The sequence below is a fragment of the Schistocerca piceifrons genome, chromosome 1 (genome assembly GCF_021461385.2).
Source record: "Schistocerca piceifrons isolate TAMUIC-IGC-003096 chromosome 1, iqSchPice1.1, whole genome shotgun sequence".
In the NCBI taxonomy this organism is placed as follows: domain Eukaryota; kingdom Metazoa; phylum Arthropoda; class Insecta; order Orthoptera; family Acrididae; genus Schistocerca; species Schistocerca piceifrons.
The window spans coordinates 854,758,886-854,776,449 of NC_060138.1; positions in this window are offsets into that span (position 1 = coordinate 854,758,886).

Sequence of the window (17,564 nt, forward strand, 5' to 3'; positions counted from 1 at the left end):
TCCACTCGCGAATGGCGCGTGAAAAGGATGATTCTCGACAAGCCCCTGTATTGGCTTCAATTTCTCGAATTTTTTCGTCGTATTCATTTCGCAAGATGTGCTCGGGAGGGAGTAATATATTGTCCAACTTTTCCCGGAAAGTACTCCTTGGAAATTTCAGTAATAAACCTCTCTTGTAGCGTTTTCGACTGGAGTTTGTTGAGCATCTCTGCAACGCTCTCGCGTCGGCTAAACGATCCCGTGACGAAACGCGCCGCTCTTCGTCGAATCTTTTCTATCTCTTCTATCAGTCCTACCCGCTTAGGATCACAGACTGATGAACAATACTCAAGAATCGGTCAAACAAGCGACTTGTAAGCCACTTCCTTCGTGTAGGAGGTACATTTCCTTAAGATTTTTCATATGATTCTCAGTCTGGCGTCTGCTTTCCCTACTACTTGTTTTATGTGGCCATTCCACCTAATGACGCTCTGGGTAATTAGTCCTACATGTTTTACAGTACATGCTGTTTGCAATTTCTCAAACATTCGCCAACAACTTATCTACCTAAACAAAGCAGTAGTGCGACTTAAATCCCGTCAACGTAGAGGTCATTAGAATATTAACACAGTTAACGTTGACCAAGGCCGATGAACGAATTTGGCAGTGCTTCTGTTTAATGTACCATGGCTGGTACTGACCTCGCACTCTTCTCGTATACAACTTCAGCGCCGTAATCACTACTCCACTTCCCTTGCTTCTATTTAGGCAGACAAACGTGATTACGAGAAGATGAAATAAACTTTATGAGTCTGAACTGCATACAGTCGTCATCATTTCCTTGGGCCTTTGTCCCACTTCAACGAGGAGTCGGCCCTGTTACTATGTATTTGGCAATATTAGTGTCAGAGGGTGGCCGGATGCCCTTCTTGTCGCCCCCCGTATCCCCCAGGACGGAAGTAGTGTACCCCAGCTGTCTGCGTCTAGTGTAAGCCATGAAATGTTGCGAACGTTTTCAAATGTCTGAGCTTCGTGTAACTGAGGCGGGACGTGGGGACCAGCCCAGTATACGCCTAGTGGGATGTGGGAAACCGCCTAAAAACCACATCCAGGCTGGCCGGCATACCGACCGTCGTCGGTAACCCGCCGGGAGGATTCGATCCGGCGTCCGCACGTACCCGAGTCCAGGAAGCAGCGCATTAGCGTTCTCGGCTAACCTGGCGGGTTGAACTTCATAGAGTAATGATAGTAATTTGATCTCTAGCGTATATTAGAAGAAAGTGCGTGACATGTGAAGATTAAATCATGAATGACAGAAAAAAACACAGAAACAAGTCTTTTAAAATTATTATTTATATATACACTTTTACGTTCATGACAACTTGGTAGTATCGTGAAAGGCATTTACTTACACAAGCTTACACTTATCTGTGGAATGAAATGAAATGATCTTATGGCATTAATGGCCGAGAGTCCCCAACTGGGGAAGTTCAGTCGCCGAGTTGGTAGTCTTCAGTACCAACTTGAAAAGCATGTACTTGTCGAGGGAAGATTCAAGTACCTTTGAACGTATTTAGCTGCGTTAAACGTTCGTTTTATCTTTGTGATTCGTCCTTGGAGAGTAAAAGCAGGACCAACAGACATCTTCACACGTTGACTAACACCACTACAAGCTTAGAAACAATGTAAAAGCAGTACACCTAAGACAAAGCCAATTCCTTACATAAAACTGAAAACAGCAAGATTCTGTCGTCTTCTGCATGATAAGGACTGGCCTGATATTTTAGATAAGACAAACACTTGAATTACAAATAATTTAAACTAGAACGATCACGTAGATAATGTTTTGGGTAAAGCAAAGACTGCGATTTATCGGCAGAACACTTAGAAAATGCAGCAGGTCTACTAAAGAGACTGCATACTCTACGCTTGTCCGCCCTTTTCTAAAAGGGTCATTGTGCGGCGTGGGATGCGCACCGGATAGCACTGACAGAGATCATCGAAAAAGTTCAAAGAAGGACAGCGCGTTTTGTATTACTTGAAATAGGAGATAGTGCCACGGATATGATACGCGCATTGGGGTGGCAATCGTTAAAGCAAAGGCGATTTTCGTTGTTGATGTCCTCAAGAAATTTCAACCACCATCTTTGTCCTCAGACCGCTAAAATATTTTGCTGTCTTACATCTATACAGGGAGGCACGATCATCATAACAATACCATTGGAAAGATTTAAGTGCTCGTTTTTCACGTGCGCTGCTCGAGAGTGTAACGGTAGAGAAATAGTCTGAAGGCGGTTCGACGAACCCTCAACGATGGACTTAGTTGTGCACTGCACAGTAATCATGTAGATGCAGAAGCCGTGAGACAGTTTATTGCCCGGTACAGTTATTGGTACGGAAGATTGGAAGATACTGGAAAAGTCAGAATCGTACAAGAGCCACACCTTGGTGCGCAAAGATTCTTACTAAAGTAGTAGATCCATACGTAATTCCTAAGGAGAAACAAAAAGAATTCTTGACGAAGTTAGTGATCTAATCCCCGTGCACCACGGTACCACAACTTGTTTCATATGTCCTGTTCACGTGGCACTATACGTACATTTTATTTATGCTGATAAGTCATTGCACTTCGCTATCTGTCGCTGGGAGAGGGAATAATTGTACGATGCGGCCCAGGCAATAAAATGATAGAAGGGTGGGAAGGATATGAAATAGAATCCTGCCCACAGCGAGGTCATTAAAGACGAAGCGCACGCTCGGAATGGGCAAGGATAGGTAAGGAAAGCGTCCGTGTCCTCATTCGGCGCACCATTCCGTCATTCGCCTTAATTGATTTGGTGGATCAACGGAAGACCTTGATCTACACAGGCAGACGGAGGACTTAAAGTGTCTGCCTTATGAACGGGCGTCAAGTGCTTTAATCACTGAGTCATCTCGCGCGATTTAGTGGATTGGATGACACAATTCGCCTTCTCATTACTGAATTACCACCAGAGCAGTTCAACCAATCATTTACAAACACAGGAGAAAACTAGCGGTTATTACCTATTGCCTGGAGTTGTACGATTTCAGCCGGCCGGGTGGCCGAGCGGTTCTAGGCGCTACAGTCTGGAACCGCGTGACCACTACGGTCGCAAGTTCGAATCCTGCCTCGGGCATGGATGTGTGTGATGTCCTTAGGTTAGTTAGGTTTAAGTAGTTCTAAGTTCTAGGGGACTGATGACCTCAGAAGTAAGTCCCATAGTGCTCAGAGCCATTTGAACCATTTTTTGTACGATTTCAAGAAAGGACATTCTTGCAACTCTTTCCCAGTCTAAGTCAAGCAAATATTTACTAGCTAGTACGGAACGAAGTAAGAAATGTTGCGTTCTTAGTTGTTTGGTACAGATCATCGTATGCAAAGCAAAACATAGTTACTACGTGTAACCGTCAGGGCAACATACACAACCGGACGAGAAGCGTGCGTACGCAGCGACCTCGATTCTGGTGAAGGCAAACAGCCGAGGCGAGGATAGCGTTGCAGGGGGAGGGAGAGAGTGATTGATACCGGCGCTCATAGATTCGCGGCAGGTAGAGGAATATTTGTTGAGCTGTTGACAAACATCCGGTACGCGAGCGCGCCGTTTGGAGTGGCGGCCCTGGAATTTCCAGCACCAGGCTCGCCTGCAGAGTGCGTAACGCAACACGCGTGGCGCAACCACCATTGGCCTCGGGCCGCTGGTGCCTAATTTTACTACACAGCTCTCGTTCTTGGGTTTCCTGCTGCCTGCGAAAGCCTTCTCGTGTAGTCTTCCGGAAAAATACTACGTATCCGTGACAGTGCGTGACCCCGATTCTTCCTTCTTTTCATTCGGCCCATCTCTCCAGTATGCGGTTTCTTTTGGCAGGTTTCTCATTCTGACTCCCCATCGGATCTCAACATCTCTTTCTATTGATGCATAGCTACTGAAACAGACAGTAGTCGTATTAAGAGACTGTCCTAGAAAATGGGAGGAATTATGGCTAACATGTCCATCCAAATGTCCTAATTTAGAGGATTATAAGATTGCTTCATCCCCCTCAACTCGAGAGACTTATCCGTTTCTAAAACCTTCGATATTGACGAGAACTTCAGTGTTCTTTCTTCCTCCCATCAGTTTGTTCCACGGAGAGAAAAGAATGATTGAAACTGAGTTGTTTAGCTGAGAAGAGTAATATTTCAAAATTAAAATTATATAGTTGCGAGCGGTCAAGAATAATTGAGAAACGCACCTAAATAGTTCGTGCAATTACTCATTACCAGAAATGTGCTTAGTAAGGTAAAGCTGGAATCTCAAAATGATTGTAAATCCGTGGTTCCCAACCTGGGGGCGCCTTGCCGCTGTTCGCGCGGCTCCCCCCATTAGGAGGTTCGAGTTCTCCCTCGGGCACGTGTGTATGTGTGTGTGTGTTGTCCATAGCGTAATTTATCTTAAGTTCGATTAAGTAGTGTGTAAGCCTAGGGATCGATGACCTCAACAGTTTGGCCCCATAAGAACTTACCACAAATTTTCAAAATTTCCCAACCTGAGGAATAACTACCCCCTAAGGGCTAAAATGAAATATTCTAGAGAGGCAAAAACTAAACGATTTGCTTCTGTTTCAGTCACGAAACTAAATTATTTTCAAAAGATCATTACTATTGTCACAAATTTTTAAGAGTCGATAACTGATTATATAACTCATCAATTATTACTTTTTATTAATTAGTAGCATTAATGCGGTGGAGGTCACAGGTTGCTCACATACTCCAGTAACTGCACACATATATTTTGCTTTGAGCTGTACATAGCTGATGATAAAAGCGAGACATATACCTAACAAATGCTACAAATCTAAAGAAAATATTCTCTACAAGTTGTAGACAATACCCGCAGTAGTCTAGAAATTGCTTCATTAAACGCTTCCAAACAGGTAAATGAATTTCTTGTCAGCACGACACAGCACTGACTAGATAAGGGCTACTATAGTGCTGTACACAGTATTATCGTTATTATTATTATTAGTGGCTGTAGTCAGACACAAAGTATTAAAAGCCTGTAGTCTTCCAATTTCTGCCAGTTAAGAAGTAAGGAGTGCAGCAATCAAGTGATTTACGAACCGTAGGTATAATATACACATTTTAATAATTTGGTTGATTCTAAATTGGGTTGCAGTGTCCAGGTCAACCAAGTGCCGCAATACAGAGGAGTAATGCAGGGGAAGTACGTTTTGAAATAAGTGTCTACCCTCACTCCCTCAGTGTAGATAGTTAGCTTTCTTATCTGAGAAGGAGTTGTGGGTAGCACTTGCGATGCACCTCGAATTCCTTCGTCATTCATTCTAACAAACACACACACACACCCACACACACACACACACACACACACACACACACAACACACACGCACGCGCGCGCTAACTAGAAAATATCATTCGTCTTTCAACATTGTAAAACTGAAAGTGTTCTAAGAGAAGTCTCTCATTCTACAGTTTAGTTGGATGGTGAAGTTGGTGATAGTGCCGGCCGCGGTGGCCGAGCGGTTCTAGGCTCTTCAGCCCAGAACCGCGTGACTGCTACGGTCGCAGGTTCGAATGGTGCCTCGGGCATAAATGTTTGTGATGTCCTTAGGTTAGTTAGTTTTAAGTAGTTCTAAGTTCTAGGGGGACTGATGATCTCAGATGTTAAGTCCCATAGTGCTCAGAGCCATTTGAACCATTTTTTGGTGATTGTGTGTGTGTGTGTGTGTGTGTGTGTGTGTGTGTGTGTGTGTGTGTGTGTGTGTGTGTTGGGGATGGGAGGGGTGGGGGGAGGTAACAGACGGCAGAAAGGGAGGAGGGCGGTGGTACTAGCTGCACCCAGGGGTAACGGTCTAAGAAAGCCTGAGAACCAGTGTTGTAAAATTATCAAATTACGCCGAACCAAACATTATGGCCACGACCCACAATGCTGTAGAATGCCGCCTGGTGGCGTTACGAGCACGCAGTAACGTAATTACACAAGTGGAGCAGAGACGGCTGAGGAATCATTCTAGTGACGTTGCGGGCTGCAAATGAGGAAACCCACTGCCATAATCCAGATTGTTCTGTCCCGGCGCCTAGAAAGAGTCTCTAGGGAGCGGCGAAGCTGATAGCATTCGCGCGTTACTGCCGTGAGCAAATACAATAAGTGAAAGACAATGAAACCAGGAGTAGCCAACGGGGTGTTGGACGTCCATGCCTGATCACAGAACATAGAGGCTGGAGGCTTGCCCGCACTTTAAGGCAGGACAGGCCTCGATATGTGGGAAATCAGGCGACAGATTATAATGCTGATTCAGGCACAAGCGTTTCGGAGGGCACTGTTCAGAGCACATTGCTGAACATGTGTCTACGCAGAAGACGATCCCTAGGTCTTCGAATGTTGACCGAACGACATCATCAATTAGGATTGTTTTGGGCACGTGACTATCGAGATTGGACCGTGAATCGCTGGAAACGTATCATCTAGTCGGATGAATCACTTTTCCTGTTACAGCAGGTCGAAGGCCGTGTCCGGATACACTGTCATCCAGGCGAACGACTTCTCGAAACATGCACAGCGCCAAGACTCAGGTCCAGTGGAACTTCCGGACACGTTATAGGAGCACACCACCATCATGTCCGACGATCAGACAGTGGTACGCGAGGTTCAAGCAGGCCATAAGTGTCATGAAGGGAACGAGTTCTGTTTCGTCGGAGCACGAGTGATGCAGGTGTGGAACGGGTCTAACCAAATCAATCCGACCAGCGTCTCTACCGTTGCAGCTATCACCAACCACGGTGCACAGGGTACTGCACAAGAGACTGAAGCTTCATGCCTACAAAGTACATCTGCTGCATACGCTTCAGACTGATGGCAGGCCAAAGCGAAAAGCTTTTGCGATTGAGGGTCTGAGTCGCATCGACGATGACCGAGACTATCTGAAAAAGGTTATGTTCACAGATGAAGTTTCTTTTCATGTGTCCGTTAAGCTAAATCGACACAACGTGAGGATCTGGGGCCCTGGTAACCTAACAACCGTTTGACCATTCGTGCTATCCTCCTGAGAATAACTTCAACACCTGTTATAACTCCCCTGCACTGGAAGTTGTAAGATGGATCGCAGAGATTCATGGTGAGCAACCTCCTTTGTAGACGCTTTGCTTTTTCCTACCAATGAACTGGCTTCGGCCACCTGCTTCACCTTGGTTGCACCTATCTCAGCATTCAATTTCATATCAGTACAAATTGTCACACCCAAGTATAAGCTGACTGATTACGGTTGTGACTTATTGATACTGTAATCTTAGGATAGTATATTCTTCCGTTTTTTCAAGAGATCATTTAAAGCACGTTGCCTCCACTTATAAATCCTATCAATATCTGACTGAATATTTATGCAGTATTTCAGATGTGTTTGTTTACAGATAAGTAGATCATTTCCACAGACTGTGAAGCTTACATACAACAAGAACCGTTAAGTGTCCAGATACACTGCCCTGGGGCACGCTTGGACTTACATATACATCTACTGATGATTTTCTATCTCTTCTGCAACTCTAGGCAGGTGTAAAGTGCGATTTCTTCCAAGATTCACAGTATACGGCGTGAACCCGATCTCCACAGACAAAATTTCTGAAGTTGCTCAGTGATGTTTTCTATTTTGGTATACGGGACCCTTGGTCGTAGGCGTCTCGTTACTGGGTAAATGCATTTTGTTTGATTTTTTACCTCCATTAATCTTTATATTTGCATTTCGTAGAAAATATCTGCGTAGCAGCGAAAAAGTCACGGTGTGCATTGTCTGCCTCATTCCACCAGAAACTTGTCCCTTACATTCACGATAGTTTCCATTAGGATCGCAGTTACAGAGGATTTGTCGTGCAGGGCCTCTTCCACGACCAAGTCAATCACTAGACATGAGCGATGCAGTTCTTCTTCTGATTGCACGTGAAGAGCCTACTTTACGAGACTCTGGTCGATACTTACACGGACTCGGTTTCTAGGATTGTTGCAGCTATGGAGGTAGTACGTCAGACTCCTGGGAGCATGTAGGACGGTCGATGGTGCGTTGCAGTACACAGTGACTCGACCATGGCGGTCAGCATTTTGAACAATATCGATAAGGGAATAGCTGTACATTTGCTACGTACTGTTCTACCCAGCCGGCGGGGGAGGCCGAGCGGTTCTAGGCGCTACGGTCTGGAACCGCGCGACCGCTACGGTCGCAGGTTCGAATCCTGCCTCGGGCATGGACGTGTGTGATGTCTTTAGGTTAGTTAGGTTTAAGTAGTTCTAAGTTCTAGGGGACTGATGACCTCAGAAGTTAAGCCCCATAGTGCTCAGAGCCATTTGAACCATTTCTTCTACCCACTGACAGAACAAATGGCTCTGAGCACTATGCGGCTTAACTTCTGAGGTCATCAGTCCCCTAGAACTTAGAACTACTTAAACCTAACTAACCTAAGGACATCACACAAGTCCATGCCCGAGGCAGGATTCGAACCTGCGACCGTAGCGGTTGCGCGGTTCCAGACTGTAGCGCCTAGAACCGCTCGGCGACTCCGGCCGCCACTGACGGAACAGATTGCCCACTGTGATAAAAGTCTATGTGTATAGTCTGAGTATCGGTGAATTACTGTGTGTCTGATGATTACATATTACAATGTTTTCTGCACTGTGATCGAGGTGTTTTCACAAAAATAGAGATAATTGGGGCAACAAACCAAACACAGAGCTCACTCGTTCGAATGCACCTCGTATTTATGTCTCAGAGACGGGCTAATAAGGCTGCTAATTCTGAATATAATCCGACAGGTATTTGATCGTGCTCTGGAGCCATGAAGGTATAATAAGAGGATGTGGCGCTACATCTTGAAGCCGTACATTCCCTTGAAGCCGGCTCCGCCATGTTAGATTTCCCAAAACATCCGCAGACTACGGTTTACGACTGCTCCTTGCTCTTAATTTGTGCCTTGTGCACGCAACAGTTGTTTTAAATAGTAAATAATGTAGTTCGTTCGTGAATAACACAGTATCAGGCAGGCATTTTCAGAAGTTTTTCTCGTCTTACAAGCACGTATGATCCAGTTGCACGACGTATTTGGCATCGTTCTTGTAAGTTCACTTTTGTTATACTTTTCGAGTAGCCAAAAGGACATCTAAGTAAAAAGGCAGCTTTCCATAATCAAGAATTTTCCTTAATACGGACTGCGAAAGTGATATTCAGTCTAAAGGATGTAGGCAAAAATACGGTAACTGCAACAAATGAGTGTTGGAACTTTAATGCAGATGCTAGGCAAACCTTGAGGTTGAGCTGTTGTATCTGACCAAAACGGCACCTGCACAATGTCCTCAATATGTTGCATGTATCAGTCGTGCTCAAAACAATGTTTTCTGTAGTTAAGAATGCATTATATCGAAGTTAAGTGAATTTTAGCGTGGGAAAATTGTTGGTGCTTGCATGGTAGTTGCTTGCGTAACCAAGGATGCCGAAGTGTTTGATGTTTCGAGAGGCATCGTATCGAATATTTATAGCGCACACAGGGAAAGCAGAAGAGCATCATCCGCTAAGTCACAACGCAGAAGAAAGCGTGTGTTGAATGATCTTGACAGACGGTGAATGGAGAGGACTGTGACGAGAAGTAGGAGGACGACAGCTGCAAAAGTCACTGCAGAGCTCATTCTCGCACTCACGAGCCCTGTGAGCACCAAAACAATGCGAAGGGACTTCCATAAGCAGGGAATATCAGAGCGAGCCGGACATCAGTCAGTGATGCCCGTAACAGGCAAATGCCGCCCCGAAGCCATAAAACCAAGTCTATGGCGCAATGAAAGAAAGTCCCGTGGTTGGATAAGTTTCGTTTCACACCTTTTCCAGCTTCTGTATGAGTTTACGGTCCAAAGTTGGTTCAATGCTGGTTGTGTTTCGGTGATTCCATATTTTTCTTCACCTCCTGTATGTCAACTTCCTGAAAATGCTGAGAGCATACACTGTCCTATCACAATAATATGATCACCTCTCAGAAGCCTGAATAACCACCTAATGAAGCTCAGAGCGTTGCTAGACGTGCAGAGAGAGTGTCTGGGAGGTTCTTCAAGGTATCGACAGGAATGTGGAGCCATGCTGACTCCTCTGCTGTGGGCAGGTGCGCCAGATTTCTCCATTGAGGAACCATGCCACGAACAGCCCAATCGATGTGGTCCTACAGATTCCAGACTAGGTTTAAATTTGGAGAGTCTGGTGGTCAGGGGGGTGCGGTACACTCATCCTGGTGCTTTTCGAACCACGGGCGGACACTGTGAATTGTGTGACCTGTTGCATTGTCCTGTTGGTAGGTGCCATTGTGCCAAGAAAAAACAAAGTGCATCTAAAGGTGGACATGATACCCAAGGACAGTTGCATAGTTGCGTCGATTCATTATACCTCCCAGATTCACAAGATCACCCAGAGAATGCCCTCCTGCCTGGACCCTTCTCGTAAAATGATTAAGTATCTGTTGGCGTTCAGTCGCCGGGGAAACCTATATGGATCGACCACATTATCGCCTACCAAGCTGGCCCAAATGTTGACAGTGAAGCGACGTTGACGACCACGAGCGAAGGCAGCGTGTGTATTTTCCCGTGCCCACAGGTATCGATTGTGGCTGTTGAACATACCCTTTCGTGTAAAGAATGATTCATGCGTAAAAGGTACACGGTTTGGTAAGTCCGCCTGAATGGCACACTTTTGCAAAAACCACTGGCAGAATTCAGTTCGACGTGTAAAATCGTGTGGGTTAAGGGCGTAAACTTTTCATTGCGGTAGGGGTGTAAATCATCTTCATGTCACATACGCCAAACTGTGGGGTGGCTTACACCCATTCCCATGCAATACGCTGGGAGATTCTAGAGGGTGTGTTTTTTCAAGCCCTGGTGTACGCATTGTGCGTTGAAGATCGCGTCCATCAGGCCTTCCCACCTGTAATACAAAATGAGTACACCGGATTTCGAAGTAGGCATTAAATGCAGATGTGCCATTATGAGAACGTGCGAGTGGAAAACGTACCTCAAGTGAACCTGTCTCTCTTAGGGGCCTGTGGATGGCAGTAAATGCGCGTGGAATTGGCACTCGACGATTCGGAATCCGCTGAACTTACATAGTTGGGGAGCGTGAACACTTCCATCCGCCGTCCCATAGGCACAGTGCATGTGTGTGTATAGTTCCTCCACAAGCGAAGTAATGGGCAATTTGGGGCTATCTAGTTTCAGCCACAAAACAGAAATCTGTAGATGACGTCCATGGACTGTTGACAGATGCAGGATCTCTGGGAGTGCTCATTATTAAGGCTTTATAAATTAGGCCTGCGGATTACTTAAGAATTTGTTTACAGTAGTATCTTGTCTCTAGATAGTAAAAATCGATGTATGATTCTCTGGGTCGGTGTCTGCGGGTCGATAAAAGAACAATATACGTATGGAGAGGTATTTCTTCGGGCCCGTAAATACCATGTGTTTGCCTCATATCGTGGCTCTTTTCGTCTGGGGATATTTTAGTCCGAGGCCCATGTATTGCATGGTCAAGCCGTATTGCGTTTTAAAGATATATTTGCGATGAATGACACATGGCACTGTTGGTACAGTCCGTCTCACTACTTGTTGCAGGGTGTTTGCTTTCGGACAATTCACGCTGTACACGCCAATAGCCATCTGCCTGATCGAATATAAAACGTGATTCGTCTGAAAAGAGCACGCAGTGGACGTCCAGTTGTGGTACTAGCGTGCAAATGTCAGCCTTCGTCGCCGATGAACAACAGTCAGCATGAGTGTCTGAGCCAGTCACCAGCTGCAGAGGCCGATATGTAGCAACATTCGTTGAACGATCGCTGAGGGGACACTGTTGGTAGCCACTTGGTGGATCTGGGCTATCAGCTGCTCAAAGCTTCACGTCTGTTCGCCCGTACACGTCTCCGCAGCCGTCGTTCACCCCTGTCATCTATGGCCCGTGGTGCATAACACCTGACTCAGAGCCGGTTTGAAATCCACGGTATACTGTAACCACGGCAGCACATGGTTTACAAAATTAGACGTTTCGGAAATGTTTCCACCCTTGGCCAGAAACCTAATAATCATACCCGTTTGGACGCCATATCAATCGCTTCGTTTCCGCATTACAACGGCTGTATTGTTTTCCGTGTACCCCCGACGCACTTGGCATACCCTCTATTGGAACTGCTGCTATCTGCCGAATGAGAGAGGTTATTGCACGTTGACGTCGAAAATAGGCGGTGATCAGATTAATGTGACTGGACCGTATATTTTGCTACATTTAGTCGGTTTAAAGTCCTTGTCACAGACCGAGCGAGGTGGCGCAGTGATCCACTGGACTCGCATTCGGGAGGACGACGGTTCAAACCCGCATCCGGCTATCCTGATTCAAGTTTTTCGTGATTTCTCTAAATCGCTTCAGGCAAGTGTCGGGATGGTTCCTTTGAAAGGGAACGGCCGACTCCCACCCTTCCCTAATCCGAAGGGACCGCTGACCTCGCTGTTTCGTCCTCTCCCTCCAAACGAACCAACCAACCTTCTCACAGCGTTCAATCAAAGGAAATCTATATCTTACGAATGAAAAGTGGTTACTTCACATTTAAGACACCCATAAATGAGACATGCTTGCATTTTTGTGAAAACAGTTCCTACAGAAGCTAATGCTTGGTGCAAATGACATTGCGGATGCTGGTTTCAAGGTTGTTGTCATGATACCTCCATGCATGGGACCTTGTACAGTTTTAGCGATTTCAGTTGTTTCTTAAGGTTGTTGTTGTGGTCTTCAGTCCTGAGGCTGGTTTGATGCAGCTCTCCATGCTACTCTATCCTGTGCAAGCTTCATTATCTCCCAGTACCTACTGCAACCTACATCCTTCTGAATCTGCTTAGTGTATTCATCTCTTGGTCTCCCTCTACGATTTTTACCCTCAACGCTGCCCTCCAATGCTAAATTTGTGATCCCTTGATGCCTCAGAACACGTCCTACCAACCGGTCCCTTCTTCTTGTCAAGTTGTGCCACAAACTCCTGCCCAATTCTATTCAATACGTCCTCATTAGTTACGTGATCTACCCATCTAATCTTCAGCATTCTTCTGTAGCACCACATTTCGAAAGCTTCTATTCTCTTCCTGTCCAAAATATTTATCGTCCATGTTTCACATCCATACATGGCTAGACTCCATAGTAATACCTTCAGAAACGACTTCCCGACACTTAAATCTATACTCGATGTTAACAAATTTCTCTTCTTCAGAAACGCTTTCCTTCCCATTGCCAGTCTCCATTTTATATCTTCTCTACTTCGACCATCATGAGTTATTTTGCTCCCCAAATAGCAAAACTCCTTTACTACTTTAAGTGTCTCATTTCCTAATCTAATTCTCTCAGCATCACCCGACTTAATTCGACTACGTTCCATTATCCTCATTTTGCTTTTGTTGATGTTCATCTTATATCCTCATTTCAAGACACTGTCCATTCCGTGCAACTGCTCTTCCAAGTCCTTTGCTGTCTCTGACAGAATTACAATGTCATCGGCGAACCTCAAAGTTTTTATTTCCTCTCCATGGATTTTAATAACTACTCCGAATTTATCTTTTGTTTCCTTTACTGCTTGCTCAATATACAGATTGAATAACATAGGGGAGAGGCTACAACCCTGTCTCACTCCCTTCCCAACAACTGGTTCCCTTTCATGCCCCTCGACTCTTATAACTGTCATCTGGTTTCTGTACAAATTGTAAATAGCATTTCGCTCCCTGTATTTTATCCCTGCCACCTTTAGAATTTGAAAGAGAGTATTCCAGTCAACATTTTCAAAAGCTTTCTATAAGCCTACGAATGCTAGAAATGTAGGTTTGCCTTTCCTTAATCTTTCTTCTAAGATAAGTCGTAAGGTCAGTATTGCCTCACGTGTTTCAACATTTCTACGGGATCCAAACTGATTTTCCCCGAGGTCGGCTTCTACCAGTTTTTCCATTCGTCTGTAAAGAATTCGCGTTAGAATTTTGCAGTTGTGACTTATTAAACTGATAGTTCGGTAATTTTCACATGTGTCAACACCTGCTTTCTTTGGTATTGGAATTATTAAATTCTTCTTGAAGTCTGTGGGTATTTCGCCTGTCTCATACACCTTGCTCACCAGATGGTAGAGTTCGTTAGGACTGGCTCTCCCAAGGCCATCAGTAGTTCTAATGGAATGTTGTCTACTCCTGGGCCCTTAAGGTTACTGTCACTAGTATCTACGTGACACATCTCCGCAGTGGTGCGGAAGTTAAATTACCAAAGCAATACTGGATCCCGGTTTGCAAAGGAACATTTCAGAGCAGGATAACAACCGCGCCCAAAGTTAAATGACAGCAAAGTGCTCCCTCGGAAAGCGCGAGGTAAAGAGAGCGCGGCGCCGGCAGCCAGGCGGTGAGCGCTATCGAGGCAACAACAGCTGTGTGCCACAGCGGCAAGGTGGCCGGGGTGAACGGCCGGCCCATTGCCCGCAGCGAGCCGTCTGCCTACTCAGGCCGAGGGCCCAACACGTGTCGTCTCAACGCGAAACGCCTTCTGCACCACTTGGCTGCAGCCAGGGCCATATTGTGGTCACCCAAGCAGAAATCACAATTAAATTAATACAACGAAGTGAATACCCTTAGCTGCATACAGGCGTTGATATATGTCAACGGAACAGTTGAAAGCCGCGCGGGATTAGCCGAGCGGTCTCAGGCGCTGCAGTCATGGACGGTGCGGCTGGTCCAGGCGGAGGTTCGAGTCCTCCCTCGGGGAAGGGTGTGTGTGTTTGTCCTTAGGATAATTTAGGTTAAATAGTGCGTAAGCTTAGGTACTGATGACCTTAGCAGTTAAGTGCCATAAGATTTCACACACATTTGAACATTTTTTAACAGTTGAAAATGTGTGCCCTGACCGGGACTCGATCCCGGGATCTCCTGCTTACATCGTAGACGCTCTATCCTTCTTAGCCACTGAAGACACAAAAGATAGTGCGACTGCAGGGCCTTATCTCTGGCACTCCTCCCGTGAGACCCACATTCCGAACTTATTATCCCACATCATATCCGTGGTGTCCCTGCCCATTACACTCATTACTCGCGGCTTTACCGATTCCCGTAAGAGTTTGGGCAATGTTTGTGCATCCGCACAGAAGATGGTCAAATGGCTGGTGAGCCTTAAGTATATGCATGCATCTGGTATCTGTTCTTTCGGACATTGCCCGAACTCTTACGGGAATCGGCAAAGCCGCGAGTAATCAGTGGGGAATGTGGGTCTCACGGGAGGCGTGCCAGAGATAAGTTCCTGCAGTCGCACTATCATCTGTGTCCTCGGTGGCTCAAATGCCGGCACGGTAGCTCAGCGTGTTCGGTCAGAGGGTTAGCTGCCCTCTGTAATAAAAAAAAAACTGAGTTAATCGATCAACAATAAACTTAAACGGATGTCTTACGACGTCCGCCCCGAGCAGATGCAATGAACAAAAGTGAACAATATGCGATTTTTCAAAAAAAACTGGGTTCGTGTCCAGGTCGGGGCACACATTTTCAACTGTCCCCGTTGACATATATCAACGACTATATGCAGCTAAGGGCATTCATTTCATTGCATTAATTTAATTGTTATTTCATTCTAACGAGCTGCACGGTCACCGATGGTATCTCTTCTTTTGGACATGTTCGAAAGAACAATACCATCTTCTTATACATCCAAGCAGACTCTCGGAACAGAAAATTACTCACCCCCAGCACACACCACACTAACACCGTGATACACTGCCTCTAGTCTTGATAATAGCCTCAGCTCGGCGAGGACGAGAGTCCACAAATTTCTTCAGGTGAGCAACATCCAGCTGAAGCCACTCATTGACGATTAGATCTCGTACAGCTACATAATTGTGAATTTGCTTATTGCTCCCCGATGTTGTGAATAGTCTAGATGTTTTATATTGGATTAATATTGTGTGATTTAGTAGATCAGTCTAATTGCTGTAACACGCCCGAGTGCACTTGAAATCAGGAACGTATGCATACAGTACCGTGAACACGGCTGTCGTCATCTTGGATCAGAGGTATGTCTACAGTATACTCATCGTGAATCTGTAGAAGATGAGTCAACATTACTATACCTACATATACACTCCGTAAGCCAGCCTACGGAGCGTGGCAGAGAATCGGGGATTACCCTGTACCACTACTTGTCATTTCCTCTCCTGTTCCACACGCAAGGAGAGCAAAGTAGGAACGACTGTCTATACGCCTCTGAATGTGCCCTAATTTCTGGTACCTTATCCTCGCGGTCCTTAAGGGGACGTTTACTATCTTTTGGTTCAAAAAATCGATTTTTCTTAAATTGCGTTTTTGGATCCATACAAGCGTTTAGAATCCAGCCTTGAAACGGTTTTGCCGAATACGGAACGGAAATGTTTGTTATTCGCGATTGAACAAAAAAAAATGCACCTGCCTGTAATCGGCCTTTTTCACGCACCACATTTTTCTTTCGGAGGACGACTTATTGTACCGGTGCTTGGGAGGAAACACAAAATTCAAATGAAAGTTTGAATACGTGTGTTTGGAAGTTAGCCCCCAAGCATTTGCATTCTGTTGCGAAGACTGGAGATTGCGACCTTCCTGGCAATGAGCAGCTTCATTGAAGGGTATTCAGCAATTTTGAAGACCATGACAACGATGGACGTCACCCTGGGACTCTATTCGACACAGTTCGCCAAGCATTCGGACGACCACCGGATTCAAGCGGCCGAAAACCGCTTGTCACCGGCCGTACGAGCGGCTCTGGAGCAGCGCAGGATGGCCCAGATCGAGAAGAACGCCCTCTATGAGGAAGAGGAACGACTAGTTTTTGGACCGGAATAGCCGCGCGGGCTCGGGCATGGGATAATTTAGGATAATTTAGGTTAAGTAGTGTGTAAGCTTATGGACTGATGACCTTAGCAGTTAAGTCCCATAAGATTTCACACACATTTGAACATTTTGGAGCGGAATAGCAGAATGCATAATATTGCATTTATATGTAGTCAAAACTTCAAACGCGTTTTTCTCGAAATGACTTTTTTTATCTCACGGTATGGTAACTTCAAATCTACTGATCCGATTGGCATGAGTCTTTGTTTCCGACGAAGCTAACTAAACAGTCTAGGAGTTGTACCACTTTTATTCCGATCTATCAACTATAAATATTTTTACTTCGCCGACGAAGTCGAAAAACCGATGCAAAAAACCCCTATTTTTTATCAAATGGCCGCCATTTTGTTTCTATGGACAAAATAACTAAAGAGAGGTACAACTCCTAAAGAATCTTATATACTTCGCTAACGTCAACACAATTTTGATTTCAGACAAACCGGCTGACCTGTGACATACCGCGCGTGGAGGTCTACATCGAATTTTTGTTTCGTTCCGACGGCACTTCCCTCTTTGCTCTCCGACATTTCTGGTCGAAAAAATTCCTTTTTGTAGAGGAAATATCAATAAACATTTTGACCAAATTTGACACTGATATCTACAACACATCCCGATAAAAAAAACTCTCGAAGAACATGCTTTT